This window comes from Stegodyphus dumicola, chromosome X2 (assembly GCF_044657685.1).
Source record: "Stegodyphus dumicola isolate Sdum_Otavi_A_Nest chromosome X2, ASM4465768v1".
Taxonomy (NCBI): Eukaryota; Metazoa; Arthropoda; class Arachnida; order Araneae; family Eresidae; genus Stegodyphus; species Stegodyphus dumicola.
The window spans coordinates 138,750,257-138,766,759 of NC_140781.1; positions in this window are offsets into that span (position 1 = coordinate 138,750,257).

Consider the following 16,503-nt stretch of genomic DNA (forward strand, 5'->3'; position numbering starts at 1 on the left):
CACCTATACTTACGAAAATTTCAAGACTGCCCTAGTAAAAGCCTTCCCTGTCGTAAGGGATCGTGCAAAATTAGAAACGGAACTTTTCAGCATATACCAGAAACGAATTGAAAATCTCTCAAGCTTTATTTTAAGAAAAATTCAAGTCTTCAAACTCTTGTATGGAAACCGTCCGGATACTGAGATAATTCAAGTGATTTTGCCGAGGTTACTTCCCCAAGTACAAGACTTTATTGAATTAAGGAATCCGACTACACTGGAAAAGTTATTTGAGCTAGCAATCCAGTTTGAAAGTAGACGAACGGCGGACATTGAAAGAAGACGCCAGTATGAACAACGAAACCAATTTGGTGCGCCAAACCACAGCAAAGTCAAGAACACGGCTACGGAAGCAAAGCGAATCAGTGGGCAAGGAAACCCGAGTATCCAAAAACAGCCGGCGAACGTCGACAGTTCAATATCAATCCAGAAAAAAAGTCTGAAGGACAGTGGAAAAAGAAGGAAAGCATGGAAAGGAAAAAACAAGATTTAAACTAAAACGGATTTCTGCTGACGGGAGGGTGCGGAAATCCGAAGGCCAAGAAAACCCCTCTTCCTTCAAGTTAAATACAGTGATGGTGAAAAATTTAACTCTTCCAAAGATTGAAGTGTTGGTGAATAACATCCCAGCCACCGCACTCCTGGATACAGGCGCGCAGTGTTCCTGTGTGGCAGAAGATTTTTTTTAGGAAGTATTTTCGGAAATACCGCATATATAATTCGGATAATACGACAGTGTTAGCTGCGCAGAGAGAAAGATGCAAGTGTATAGGTAAATTACCGCTATACGTTCGTATCAAGGACGAACAAGTAAAGATTATGTTTTTTTATAGTAAAGTATCTGCAAGCACATATCATCTTAGGAATAGATTTTCTTTCAGAGGCACAAGCAACGCTGGATTTTAATGAAGCGTCCCTTAAGCTGACGATGAAACCAGTTCGTGGAGAAAAGGCTGAACCGCGGAAGTTAAATCTTGACCACCTGCCTAATGAAGAGCAACGAAGAATCCGACAAGTGGTAAGTGAATTTGCTTCGTTATTTAGTGATATTCCAGGATTTACTCAAGTTACTAACCATAGTATCGACACCGGAGATTCACTGCCAGTTCGCCACAAACCATACCGGTATGATAAGAATAAAGAAAAAATTATAGAGTGGCACATTAGAGATATGTTACGTAAAAAGATCATAACGCCCATCTCAAGTAGTTATGCTAGCCCGGTTGTTTTATGTAAGAAGAACAATGACTATCCAGTAACACATCCAAAAAGGTGGCGTTTTGCGATTGACTATCGTAAATTAAACTCCATGACTAAATGTCCGGTATATCCGTTACCTATTATTGAAGAAATTCCAAGGAACATAACATACCAAATACATGACGACTTTAGACTTAACGACTGGTTATTTTCAAATAGGGATTAGACCGGAAGATGTGCCTAAGACTGCTTTTATAACCAAGTCTGGCACTTATGCATTCCTGCGTATGCCGTTTGGCCTTTCATGGGCACCGGCAACATTTCAGCGATGTATGGACATTGTGCTTAGGCCTGTTCTTGGAAAGTCCACATTTATCTATTTAGACGATATCATTATTATTAGTGATAATCTGGACCAACATGTACAGGATTTAAGACAGATGTTTTCATTATTAAATGAGACCGGTCTAAAAGTTAATGTCGAAAAGTGCAAATTTGCAGCCCCTGAATTAAAATTAATAGGTTACAAACTATCTCAGAAAGGAATCGAGACAGACGAATCAAAAATAATCGCTGTGCAAAAGTATCCGCCGCCAAATACCGCGAAGAAGCTCTCTTCTTTTCTAGAACTTTGTTCATATTATAGGTCCTTTATAAAAGATTTTGCAGCTATTGCTGAACCATTGTTAAAATTAAAAAGGAAAAAGGCAAGATTCTCGTGGACGGCCGAAGCCAATAGTGCTTTCGAAAAATTAAAGCAAGCATTAACGCAAGCCCCTGTTTTGAAATTTCCTGAAAAGGATGAGAATTAAGAAATTTCAGCGGATGCATCGGATTATGCGGTAGAAGCGGGACTTTCGCAAAATCAGCAGCCCGTAGCATTTTTTAGTCGAACTTTAAATCAAACACAAAGAAATTATTCCGGGACCGAGAGAGAGGCACTTGCAGTTCTGTTAGCAGTGCAAAAGTTCCGATTCTATTTTGGAAGGGCGCCAATAACAGTGTATTCTAATCATGCGGCGGTAACTAGATTGTACTCAGGGAAAAACTTATCCCCAAGATTAATAAGATGGGCACTCAAGTTACAAGAGTATAATCTGGAAATGAAGCACACCCCCGGAAAGGAAAATATCGTAGTAGATGCCCTATCCAAAACAAAAATAGATGAAGAAGGTAATACTGTAAAGGTGGCAATGCTCACAGCATGTACAATAAATTCCCGAGAAACTGTAATAACCGAACTGTGTAAGGATCCTGAATTTAGAAACATTTATGAGTATTTAAAGGATCATGAAAATTTTAGCCACCAAGATATTGTGGCGATAAGAAATAGGGCGGTCCATTTCGAACTAATAGATGGTCTCATATTTTATTAAAAACTACAAATTTCAACAACGAATTTCGACCTGTTATCCCAGCTAGTCTTAGATTAAATATCTTGCAGGAGCTCCATGATAGCCCTTTAGCTTCTCATGCTGGTATTCGAAAAACTATCCAACGCGTACGCGAAGCAGTCTATTTTCCTGAACTGCAAAAGTTAACAAGGACGTATGTCTAGTCCTGCCCAACATGTCAAGCAGTTAATTATATTAATTTCCGCCCGACCGGGTTTCTAAATAGCATTAAATCCCAATTTCCAAATGAAATAATTGGCATCGATTTATTGGGCCCTTTCCCAAAAAGTCAGTTAAATAAAAGTCGGTATCTCCTTGTTATGGTTGATCATTTTAGTAAGTGGACCGAAATTGTTCCCTTAAAACGAGCCTCCGCGAAATTAGTTACTGATTCTATTTTAAATAAATATATTTTAAAATACGGGGCGCCCCTAAAAGTTATATCGGATAATGGTCCTCAATTTGTAAGTAATATATTTGAAGACATGTGCCAAACACTGGGCATACGTCATTTAAAAATGGTCCCGTATCGGCCGCAATCAAGTATAGCGGAACGGGTCAATAGAAATATAGTGAAAATTATCCGTAGTTATGTTAAAAATTTTCATAAAAGCTGGGATAACTATGTCAATGAATTAGCTTTCGCCCTTAGGAACGCAAAACATGATACAACGGGCAAAACTCCTGCTGAGTTATTTTTAGGCAGAAAGATTATAACGCCGTTAGATAAGTTATTTTATGTTCAACAAAGAGCCCCAGAATTTAAAATGGGGGATATAGAAAAATTAATTAAAGAAGCAGAAAAGAACATTGAAGTAGCACAGAGAAAACAAAATCTTTATTACGATATGAAACGACGGGGAGTAACTTATAAAGTAGGAGATGAAGTACTAAAAATTAAGCATTCACTTTCTTCAGCACCAGAAGATAAAACCGCCAAATTTTTTCCACGATTTGAAGGACCATATGTCATAGAAAAAATAACTCAGGCTGTAGTGGTGTTAAAAGCCAGGAATGGTGAAACACGCTCCGCAAACATTGACCAGATAAAACCATTCTATGACCGTAATAAAATGCAAATATTTAAAGATCTTTTGCAGGATCCGGCACGGCAGGCACTGCAGGCACAAGCTCCAGAGGTGGAACAACGACAATCACAAGGGCAAGCCATTAGGAGGCAGGAGCAATAGAAAAGAAAGTTTCCCCGTTGGAAAATTGAAGGTAAGAAGAAAAAGAAGCCGTTCCACCGACCAGAAAAGAGAGCGCACGAACACCCCCAGAATGAAGAAGGGAGAAGTACGACGAATGCAAAGAGAGCCAGGAGAAATAACGGCAACTATAACCCGGCTCTAAAACGGAAGATCTACTCATCCGACAGGACTCTCCGCAGCAAATGTCGCCGAACTGCGGAAGGGCCACCAGCGGCGGAGGAAAAGTTACAAGGAAAATTTGAACGGCCAGCAACGAGGTCCAAGCAGGAACGCGAAAGAAGTTTTCCGGTTCCGCCAAGACCAGCTGCCATCAAACGGCCAAGACCACAGGCAGAGGCGAAAAAGAAGGTATTCAAGGGTGACCGAACTGGAGAAAAAAGAAAGTTTCTAGAGGAAGGCACTGAAGGGCGAGCCCGTACAAGAAGGAGGATAAATCAAACAAGAATCTACGCTATCTTCAGGAGTGGGATCAGAAAAGAATGTCCCAATATCATAAAGATAAGTAAAATTTTATGTTACTTTGCAAACTTAAGTTAATCTTTCATTCTTCTGCAAGTGGCAGAGTTCAAGACGTTTTACCTCATGCGAGGTCTACCTTTATCGCCAAAAAGGGCGAGAAATGAGTTGTTACCGATTTTGGTATTATGTTTTTCAATTACTCGCGCGTAAAACCAAAGTTGATGTTTAATAGGAATATGTAAATAATTAAATATTGTAAAAGTTATTGTATAAATTTTATTTAAAACATTCTGGCAAGAAAGAAGTATTAGTCTGAAAGACTTTTTGAAATGTAGTGTTTCATTGTAGAAGAATTGGCACTTGCTTTGAAAAGAATAGAAGTTAACAATGTACTACTAATGTATGTTTTAAAATGCGTAAAATTAACGGCATGTTAATATGTTCTTATATACAATGTGAACTGTTATTTTAAATGTTAAGAAATACTGTGATATGGTAAAAGTGAAAGTAATGCCAAAAAATTTTAACTTATTCGTGTGACTGTAAAAAGAGAAAATTATTGTGAATATGTGTTAAAGGTTGAATGAATGTAGTTAGGCTCTCTGACGCTACACTTCAGACTTAGCCACTTTCAGAATAGTACCTCAGGGTTTAGAGATGAATGTAAGGTGTGTTATGAGGTCTTGTTATGTTGAATTTTAACACGTTAGTGTTTTGATTGCAGGCGGTAGTGTTGAACACTTGTACATAAACACATTCGTGTTTGGTGTTTTCTTTTACAACACATGTCAGAGAGCACGGGGAGAGATAATTAAATAAAGTCATGAATGAAATAAGAATGTTAAGAGAAATATAAATATGCATGTTACTTGCCATTTCATTGTGTAACATTTCATTAAACTAGTTTTCCTTCCAGATCTCTGAAAGGAACCAGATTTGAATAAAAGCTCCTGTTTAGATGCAGTACAGATGAAAAAAAAATTGCGTGTCCTGGGAGCTGCTATTGTAAAAACAAATTTCTTTTTTTTTTTAATTTCTAGTTTCTAGTAAGGAATGTTTGTAAAAGATTGGCCTCGCGTTAGATTCTAGAGCTAAAAGTTTTCAACAAGGTCGTTTTTGACCTCAGTTTCAAACTAATTAACTCTGGCGGGAAGTATGTAAGGATCTTAAGTTTTACTAACGTTTATTTTATTTTAAATCTTTACTATCACTTCTTATTTTCTACTTCTGGCCAGAATTAAAAGCTGTTAACGTATTTATACAAAATTTGTCTTGCGAACGCCAAGTACTTAAGTTGTGGCTTTTTGCCAAGCAAGAGAGAGGAAGGAGTGATTAGGAGCAGGCCGCTTGCCATAGCAATTTTACTCGGTTGCTGGTTGCCTTCAAGGCCAGAGGTTTAATCCTCTTGATAATTTTAAACGTATCGTAGTGTTAACAGTTCTCTGTACTACATACGGCCTTTCTGTTAATATACGGCCAATCTTCAAGTAGACACTTGTTTATTAATCCAAAGTTAGTTTAGTTAGAGTTTAGTTAATATTTTTATATTCTTACGTTCAGACCACAAGTGGTTGGTCTCTGTATTCCGAAGTCCGGAAATCATTGTAAAGAGAGAAAAATAAAGGGTTTCGTATACCCTTCCTGTGTATCTTGTCTACTTCCCACATTTATCGAACATAGCTTTAGTAAGCTCCCTGTTCCGAGTCAGGTCATTTAATGTTCCCAAAGCAAGTAAGGAGGAACGCAGAACCTGATAACACTACTATATATAAATCACTCAATGCACTAAAATTTACAGAATGCAATAATATTTACATACATATAACTACTATAATAATTACCACTATAATATTTACATTCTGTGCTCTTGAATACATTAAGTTGTAGTACTACAGTTATGATTATTATGCTTCCTTCGGCTCAAAGCATAGCTCTGCATGCTACGAGCACTTACACATTTTACCAAGGTACTATACACAGTGCGCTGTACAATACATTATTCACAATACACTGCACAATATTCTATTTATAAAATGCACATGCTTACAATATTGCACCCATGCATTAATATGCTCATTACAAATATACATAATTAAACTATTTACATTTGGATAATATTAAATCATATTTACATTTGTTTTTCGTGTTCCCAGCCTAATGTTACTCTGCGTACTGACTCAAGATGGGCTTCTTGCAGAGGCCACTGGAAACCAGTGTGCTTTGAATCTCTGCGAAATTTAAGTCTGTTATTGTGGGCTGCATAATTCTAGTCCTAGTGCTTCAAGTTTGTTCATAATGCTTTTGAGCTTCTTGAGATGGGCTGGCTGCTTAATGAAGAAGCGTTTATAAGCAATGTCAGTATCAGGAAGCCTCGTGTGCCTTTCTTCCGTGAGAGGCAAGACGTAACGTAATGATCAGGTGTACCTACTTCATTACAGACACAATGATCAGTTGTTGATATTCCCCTTTGATAGAAATATTGGGAAAATGGTCCGTGGCCTGTAATGAAACGGGAAAGAAAAGGGGCTGAGATGAGTCGATCTTGGGAAACTCTATGGACAAAGTCATGGTTTCTACGGCCTTGCGATATAGAGTCCCATTCCTTTTGCCATTGTTGCTGCGATTTAATGCGACAGACTCGCTTCAGATAAGATTTGGGAAGCGGGATCTGGACATCTTGCGCACCGATATTCTTTGCAGCTTCCTTTGCAAGAGTGTCTGCATCCTCATTGCCCCTGTGGCCCACGAAACCCTTTAATCCATAAAATCTGGATGTTGCAGTCATGCGCAGTTTCTTTGAGCAGGCATTGTATATCTGCTATGATCGGTGATGGATGGAATGGATCACGAAGAGCAAAGATTGCCGACTGGCTATCTGAGAAAATACAAACTTCTTGGTCAACAATCTTCATAGCTGCTGTTATAGCCTGGCGCAATGCTACTGCTTCAGCTTGGAATACCGATCTATTAAGTCCAATGTATCCTTTCCATGTTTCTAAGACTTTATCATGACAATGAGAAATAAAAGCGCAGCCTGCCTCTTCGTTGATTTTTGAGCCATCAGTGAATATGCTGATGGTATTTGCACCGCCTGTGTCTCTTACCCGTAAATCCTGAGACATAGAGGTATGGGCACGAATGCCCAACCCATAACTAGCAGGATGAACTTTGAGCTGAGAATTTTTGTTCTCAAAGTCTGATGGTACAAATGTAGTTCCCCTAAATGAGGCTGACTTCCTAAGAAGCATGACTGTAGAGACAGTTGCCTCTTGTAGTGCGGCTATTGGCAGAGGAGTAAGTCCAGCTAGAACCGCTGCCGCTGCTGTGGCCGTTGTCCTGTATGTTTTCGTGATAGCAAGGACGAAAGGTCGTTGGATGCTATTAAGTAAATTCAATTTTCTCGCAGTCATGGGTAGGGCCCAAATAGCTGCCCCATACAAAACTATTTTTTCCACTACCGTCTTGTAAATAGTCTTGAGGATGTGGGGTCGTAATCCCCAATCTTTTCCCTGCATATTTTTAATTCTAGTCGCTATTCTTGTGGCTTTAACCCTTTGGGCTAGCAAGTGAGGAATCCAAGTAAGGTTTTCATCCAAAATGAGGCCAAGGAGTTTTAACTCCTTGACCCTCTTGACCGTCACTCCTTTAGCTTGATGCACGGGTTCCTTATGATAGTTTGTTTAGGCTTGTGAAATATAATGTATTTTGATTTATCCTGTGATATTTTTAAGTGTTTTTCAGTGCAGAGGTTGTCAAAGAGCGAGATAACCTCGTTGCAGTTTTTCTCCAATTCATCCCTGCTGTGGCCTCGAACGATGAAAGTGGCATCATCTTCAAAAGTGGTCTTTGTATGCGACGGCCAACGCGCATTTAGTATGGAGTTAAATGTGAGATTCCAGAGATCTGGTCCAGCGCATGACTCCTGTGGACAGCCTCGTATTTGCTTTTTATTTACTATGCCGCCATTATAGACCACGGTAAAAGTGCGGTCGCTGAGATAGCTTTTAATTACTTGTAGAAGATTATTAGGCACGCTTGCCGCATGTAAAGCTTCAATGATGGCAGGCCACCACAGGGAGTCAAACGCACTCTGTAAGTCAAGGCTGAGGACGGCCGCATGCTGGTTATCTTCTTTGATCCTTTGAACTTCATCTTTAACAATGTCAAGAGCGTTAAGAGTGGAACGGTTCTCCCTGAAGCCAAACTGCGCCTCTGAGATGTGGCCAGACAAAATTAAATGATGCTTGATCCTGAGTATTGTCAGCTTTTCATAAATTTTGCCTAAAGGCGAAAGAAGACAGATGGGGCGAAAGGAAGAAGGATCTTCTTTGTCTCTTCCGGATTTCTGAAATAGGACCACTTGCCCGATCGTAAAGGACTTAAGAAAATATTGCAGAGAGAGGAGCTTATTGAAGTAGGTGACAAGAAATTTCGGATTCGCTCTGTGCACCGCTCTAATAATATCGTAATCTAAAGAATCGGGACCTGGAGCTTTCTTCTTCGGCAGATTTCGCATAATTGCATTTACTTCTGAATCGGTATATCATTTGGAGTGCCTGATATAAGTGAGAACGCCGGATGCAATTGCAAGTCTGATGTGTCATCCTCATCTGATGGAAAAACCGCATCTAGGATTCTTCTTATCGTTGCTTTCATAATACCTGATTCCCCATAGGCATGAAAAGTGTGATGTAGAGTCGGTTTAAAAACTTTTTCACTGGCTATTTGGTGCAGAATCCCATAGGTATCTCTATGATCAGTGCAGAATTTTTTCCTGCTTTCAAGTTTGGCCCGTAATATGGCCTTTTTATACTTGGCCTGCGCTTTATTATATTCTATGGATAGTAATTGTCTAGCATCCTGATCTCTTTCTGCTTTCATGCGCCTGCGCATAGCTCTGGTACGGCTACGCTGTGTTCTGAGGTCCCTGTTCCACCAGTTTGCAGCGTGTAGCATTTTGGGGGTTTTCAGCGCAAAGGTGCTGTCACAGATAATTTGGAGGTCACTGATCAAATTATTGGTCAATTCTTCCGCGTCTTTGACTGTTATGGTGTTTGGCAGCTCCATTAATAATCTATTTAGGATTGGACGGGCTTTCCTGGAAAATTGAGTAGTTTTACTTCTGGTAAGCTTATAGCGCTTCATTACTAGCCTTTCATGCTGTTGGTTTATACTGTAGGTAATGTACCTATGGTCTGAGTTGGTAATGGAATCCTCAACTGTCCAATTTTTTATGTTTGGGGTCAGGGCTGCAGATGAGAGCATTAAATCCGGCCACCCTTTGCCATTAACGGTTTCAAACGTAGGCAGGCATTCAGGCTCTTTATGAATGGATAGATCATTACTTGCCACAAAGTCTTCTACTCCTCTCAGATCCGTATGTGGATATCCCCAGGTTTCAGAATGCGCATTAAAATCCCCCGCAAGAAGGTGCTGATCGTTGGGGTAATCAGCCAGAATTCTTTGTTGTAGATGTAGTGATTCAGAAATGTCTGCCGTGGGAGGGATGTAGATGTTAGTAACTAGTATTCTAAGATTTTTTTGCCTCAATCGCCATTGTTACTGCATCTCTGGTAGCTTTGATGATAGTGAGTGCCCATTTTTGATTACAGCAAATAGTAGCTACTCTTGGGCCTTCTCCATCATGTGACTGGATGATGGTCCACATTAGAGGGATGCCAGCTACATTGTTTGCTTGCAGGTACGGCTCCTGAGCAAGAATAAAGTCTACTTCCGTTTCCATCGCTTGTTGCACCAGCTGGGCCGTTGCGGCTCTGGCTCTTTGTAAATTTATCTGGAGTATCTTAATCTCATCATGCTCGAAGATGTTAGTATTTATTGGCATAAAAAGAAAATTGCTTTCGTGAGTTATGGAAGATGTGGGTTCCTGAGATATACGTTCAGGATTCTTATCGGATGCTCTGTTGCCTGAGTACGTGTCAGTCTTCTGGATTGCTAAGGAATTGAGCTCTGTGACAACTGTTCGTTTCCCCGTTACTGCCTTTGTACTCTGTAATACTGCGGACGTAACGAATGCTTCGCAGGAATTCAGGGCAGCTTGGATGATATGCTGGGTGCCTGTTGTCGTGATGGGTGCCGTATTTGTGATTGGCCTCTCCACAGTTGATACATTCTGCACTATTGGCCATGCACTCTCTTGTTGCATGATTTCCCCCGCAGTATCCACAGTAATTTCTTTTACTCTGGCAGACTTCCTGGATGTGGCCATATAGCTGGCACCTGAAACACCGCACGATACCGAGGTATTCTTTAATACCATGCGCTGTCCATCCCGTGTATACTTTTTGTACTCTGAGTGCTGCTGCGAAGCTGACGCAGTCACATTCAATGACCCACTTGACTCGGCCGTTCCTCCTTTGCTTGAGGCGGAAAAGGGGCTTATAGGAGCTTCTCGGCATTCTTGTAATTGCACAGAGTTCATCAATGATTTCTTCTGGCTTAGTGCATTCCGCGACATCATGGATGACGCAGCGTGGTTTCCGCCTTGCCGGTTTCTTGATGTCAGCTGAAACTTTGGCTTGCTGAAATCGCTCTTCAAGTCTGAGAACATCTTCCGCTGTTTTGCAGTGTACCTCTATTCCGCCTCTTCTAGTGGATGTTATTTTATCCACTGCCACACCTAGATGCGCTATTGGAACCTTTGAATTAAGTTGGTTTCTTAGCTCTTCTGCAGAGACTTCACCACGAGGCTGAATGACTAAACTTGGTTTCTTTGGTCGCCGTAATACGTCCGCAAAGGATTTGGGCATGTGCTCTGGTGGCAGATTGTTTGTGGTAGCTGTTCCAGACGTCGGATAAAGTAGAAAATCTGTATTTACAGCTGCTTCAACTGATGGTGGCGATGTTCTATATGCGGAGCCTTGCAAAGCGAGGGTTTGAAGAGCAGCAAGAGCCTTAACTATATGCTCCCGATCTTCCGTTGGTAGAAGAAACTTATTCCTCTTTTTTGATGTTACAATATTTGTGCACTCTTTAAAGATTAAATGCACTTTCTCCTCATGGGTGGTTGAATTTGACGAAATAAGTGTTGCCAAGTCTAGGCAACTTTCAGATCTTTCAGTGCATGTATCTTTCATTTTTCATCAGATAAAACTAGCTGATCAGTAGGTGAGTCAGTACGCACAACTACAGTGTGTAAGATGAAAATGGTTGATAATTATAATAATAGAATTAAATAACTGCAGAGCTAAGATTTCTGAGCCGAGAGAATTATTCCGAAGTCTTAAAATAGATTAACTAGAAGAGACCAAGATTAAGGGGGGTCAGAGAAAATTAAATTAATTCAGTGGGAAGGTATTACTAAAAGAAAGTTTGTTTGGAGTCTCTACATTAATTAGAAGAGAAGAACAAGACAATTTAAACCACGGTAAATATGAAGGTGAAAAGAAGGGGAGTCAGAGAGAGTTGAGTGTGAAGTCAGAAGAAAGTTTAAATTGAAAGAAGTTAAAGGGAGTTTCTTGGAAGGCTTATAGTTCGAAAAAAAATTAAAAGGGGTTAGCTGACGGAGGTTATTTGGGGTCGAGAGTGGTTCTAGATGAAAGATATTATAAGGCGATAGATGGAGATTTCTAGATTGCTCTAGGTTAATAAGAAGAGGAGATATGAGAGAAATAAAAATGAATTATAAGGTGATGCAAAATACGAGGTGTTTGAAGGAGATGGGATGAGTGATAGGAAAAAAGTGAGAATTAAATAAAATTGGATGGGGTTTATTAAGAAACTTTAGGTTGATATAAAGGCAAGCTATCAGAAAAGTAAATTGTATTAAAGGCTGTTAAAAGTGATTAAAAGGGGGGAGATCAGAGGCTTGAATTAGTGTTAACAATATGTTGGCTGTCTACGGACAGAAGAAAAAAAAACTAATGGGAAGTCTGAAAAATGTGGTTAATGGGCGCCGAAACTGATAGAGAGAAATAAGAAATTAAGTGAAAATAAATCTAATGAAAACAAATTAAAATGCTTAAAGCGTAGAAACAATTAGTGACGGGACGCTGAAGTTTAATAGAATAGAAGATGAAGAGGATCAATTAAGGTGCTTGCGTATAGTATAGTGTATGGAGACTTTTTTTCTTTTATAAGATTTGTAATATATATAATAAAAAATAATGAAAATAAAATAAATATGAAGAATATAAAAAAGTCAAATATTAAAAAACTAAAAAAATTAAGAACTTTTTTGGAAGGAAATTTTTTTAAATTTAAATTAAAAAAGCAAAAAAAATAAAACAAATCAAAACGAAAATAGAGGGCTTACGGTAATTTTGCTAAAATTAGTTTTTAAGCACTAACTTAGAAAATATCTTCCATGTCGTAAGATGGGACATCAAAATTTTTCTCACAACGAAAAATACAATAGCATATATGCATAAAAAACATAGTTATGTTCAATAATATATAAAAATACTGACATCATAGTACCAGTTATGTGGAAGTAACACACAGAGAATGAATAAAAAATATTAATAGCAATTACATTATTTCACATATTGGTTTAAAACCTACACATACAGCATGGATATATATATATATAAAAATGCAGATATATATATTTATATAGCTAATACGTTACTGTAATAGAAATAGATAGGTTAACACTGTTTGCAGAAAATCTCACTGCCGAACTATAAAAACAGTTCTGCGTGGCACTTAGTTACTTAGAAGACTTGCAGGTTAACGCTGTAACGCTAACGCATTCTTGAATCGGGAAGAAGTTCAAGGTCTGTAAAAGAGGGGAGCCACAGCCAACTGGATAATTCTTGATTCCCGAAGGTCACGGACAACCCCTGCTCCGCTACTTAAGTGGGGAGGGGAGGCAGGACCAAGATTCTTTGGCAGGACCGACGCTACGGAATTAGGCAGGGGGAAACATGAAGTTTAAGAAGAAGGAATGAATGAAAAACTTAATAACTCTGAGGCTATTGACTCTACTGTCAAGTATAGTACATCAAACTAAAGGAAATTCAAAGGCCTACCTTTGCAGATGAGAATGAAGCCGATATTCTTGAAAGTACCGAAGTTATTGAAGAATCAATCCAGGAAAATGGCGCAAAAGTAGCTTTTACAAAAAACACTATTAGTACACTATCACAAAACACACTTACATAAAACTTGCATTGGAAGAGGCCGAAAAACACCCGCTATCTGATGGTATTTTGAATGAAGGCGGATGCCTGCTGGAATTTGCAAATTCCCTTAACAAATGTGATGATGACCACAGCACTTCACTAAAAATTCATCCTTCAGCATTTGGATAAAGTTGGAGACACACACACAGTGCAAATCAAATTAAAAGTCCAATATCTCCGGCTATAAATAAGATATTGAACCAATGATTGCACGAAATAAAAGCACTTGACAAACACTTTCGGATGATACTACAATTATTACAGTGGAATCAAAACTTCCATAAAAAACTTGTGATGTTGCAGGAGCTCATCTTTCACACCCACGATAAAAACTATACAGCTCGGCTTCTAGCCAAAGAATCTCTAAGGAGAAGAAGTAAAGGTTCCCTGAGGCAAATGTGGCTTCGTCAGACCGAAGAGACACATTATGTATATCCCTGAAGCTTACTTTAAAGGGGCAAACCATCCCAAAGCTATCCACCCTCCGTACCTCACTGCGCATGTGCGAAATAACATCAGGAGGCAACAAAGCAGCATGCAGGCCATATTAGCAATCTTTTACCACGTTGTTCGAAAAGGTTGTTTGTTGTTGTAGTCAGAGATACTTGGTGTTAGTTATGTGAAATTCTTTTAAAGACTTTTTAAATGTAATGTAAAATGGTTTTGGGTATTGGGTGAAAACTTTGCTCTTGGTTTTCTTGGTTTCACAATAGTCATTCCAAATAATTGTCTAAAAGCTTTCATGGTAATTTGTTTTTAAAGTTGTTGTCGGATAATTATAATGTATTTCAGTGTTTTCAATTTATTTAGGGGTGCCTTTAATTATTTTTTCTGTTTCAGTTAGTTATTGCAAATTTTGCTTTTAAAATTTCACTGTAAAATTTTAACTATGGATTCATAAAAAATTATTACGTTTTGTATGGCATGTGTTTTCCCCCTTTTTAAGTTTACAGAATAAAAGAATTAAGAAATTTATTTCATTTAAATTTTGTCTTCGTATGGCTCGCTGTTTAAATTCAAATTAAAAATTGGACAGGATTTGTATAATTCGCCCAAAATTCCAACTAAGATACTTTTGCTCATAAAACTCCAGAAATGTATGAAAATAAACCTTGAGTTATTTCAAAGTAAAAAATTTACTATCTTTGGTGGTCGTGTGCTTAATGCATGATATAATTAAAGAAAATAAGAGTAGACAATCTCCTATAACAAAAGAATATATTAAGTACTAAATTACATTGCAGAGATCAACACAGAGCTCGGAACACAGTTCATGCTACCGTGGCGTACAGTTGTCTGACGAGAAGTCTGAGTGAGTAATGACGTCGCTTTGCTGCTCCGATTAAGAACTGGATTTTACACGTGGCGCCATCTCATGAATAGAAGTTGAAGTATCTGTCGGAACGCCACAGTACTCCCCCCCAAGTACCATCGGTACGTTATAAGTACTTTGGCTTAAATTTAACCTTTCTTCCAGATCTGGTAGTTTTAGGTTGCTCTTTAACGGGATGTAAGCTTTCTTCCGGGAGTGATGTTGATGAGGAAGTTGTTGGATCTTGCATTAGAAATGCTGGTTTGAGACGATCGATTCCAATCACTGATTGTCTGCCATTGCAGATGATGGTGAAATGTTTCGGTGTTCGTTTGACAACTTTGAATGGACCATCATATGAAGGTGTTAAAGTTGGCTTAATTGCATCGTTGCGCACGAATACGTGCGAAGATGTCTCAAGCGCAGGATGTACAAAATAGCTTGGCTGGTTATGCGAAGATGCTGGAGTTGGCGAGATATTGCTCATGGTCTCACGTAAACGTTGAAGGAATGTTGGAGGGTCAATAACTGGAGTAGATTCTGGGTGAAAGAATTCACCTGGCAGACGGAGGGTTGCACCATATAACATTTCAGCACAAGTGCTACCAAAGTCTTCTTTGAATGCTGTGCGAAGACCAAGCAAGACTAGGGGTAAGGCTTCTGTCCAGTGTGTGCTACTGTGGCACTTCAGACCTTGTTTGAGAGATCGGTGAAAGCGTCCCCCCATCCCATTTCCAGATGGATGGTATGGTGTTGTGCGAATATGGCGAATGCCAAGAAGAGAGGTGAGGGATGCGAACAAGTGACATTGAAATTGTCGGCCTTGGTCAGTAGTGATGGTGGTAGGCATGCCAAATCTTGAAAGCCACTGGGAGATGAATGCTCGAGCTACAGTTTCAGCGGATATATTTTCAATAGGAATGGCTTCAGGCCATCTTGTGTACCGATCAATACAAGTGAGGAGGTAAGTGTAACCATTTGAAGGAGGCAATGGGCCAACCAAGTCTAAGTGCACATGATCAAAGCGTCTTGCTGGAAGGTTAAATTGTTGAATGGGGCTGTGAGTGTGACGGGATACTTTACACCGTTGACATCTAATACATGAACGAGTCCATTCTGTGATGTCTTGATTCATTGCTGGCCAGACAAATCTGTCTACGATCAGCTTTTTGGTGGCAAGGATTCCAGGATGTGCAAAATTGTGCAAGGCATTAAACACTTCACGTCTAAAATTGACAGGAATATAGGACGTATTCTATTGTTCTTTATGTCACAGTAAATTTTAAGCTTTGGATCAATGTGCAGCGGTTGTAACTGAAGGGAGGTTTGTGGATTTGAGATAAGGTTCTTGAGTTCCTCATCATGCAATTGAGCTTTTGCAATTTCAGAGAAATCTGGGGTAGTGAGGTTGATATTGTTTACCCGAGACAAGGCATCAGCGACACAATTATCAGTACCAGAGACATATCTGATATCTGTACTAAACTGGGCGATGAAATCCAGATGTCGAAGCTGACGAGGAGAACATGAGTCAGAGTTTTTTCTAAAAGCGAAGGTTAATGGTCGATGATCGGTGAAGATGATGAAGTCGTGTCCTTCCAAGTTGTGCCGGAAGTATTTAACAGCACAGTACACAGCAAGTAGCTCCCTGTCATATGTGCTGTATTTCCTTTCTGCAGTAGTAAGTTTTCTGGAGAAGAATGCCATTGGGGAAAGTCCTTTAGTGGTATGGGCTTGAAGCA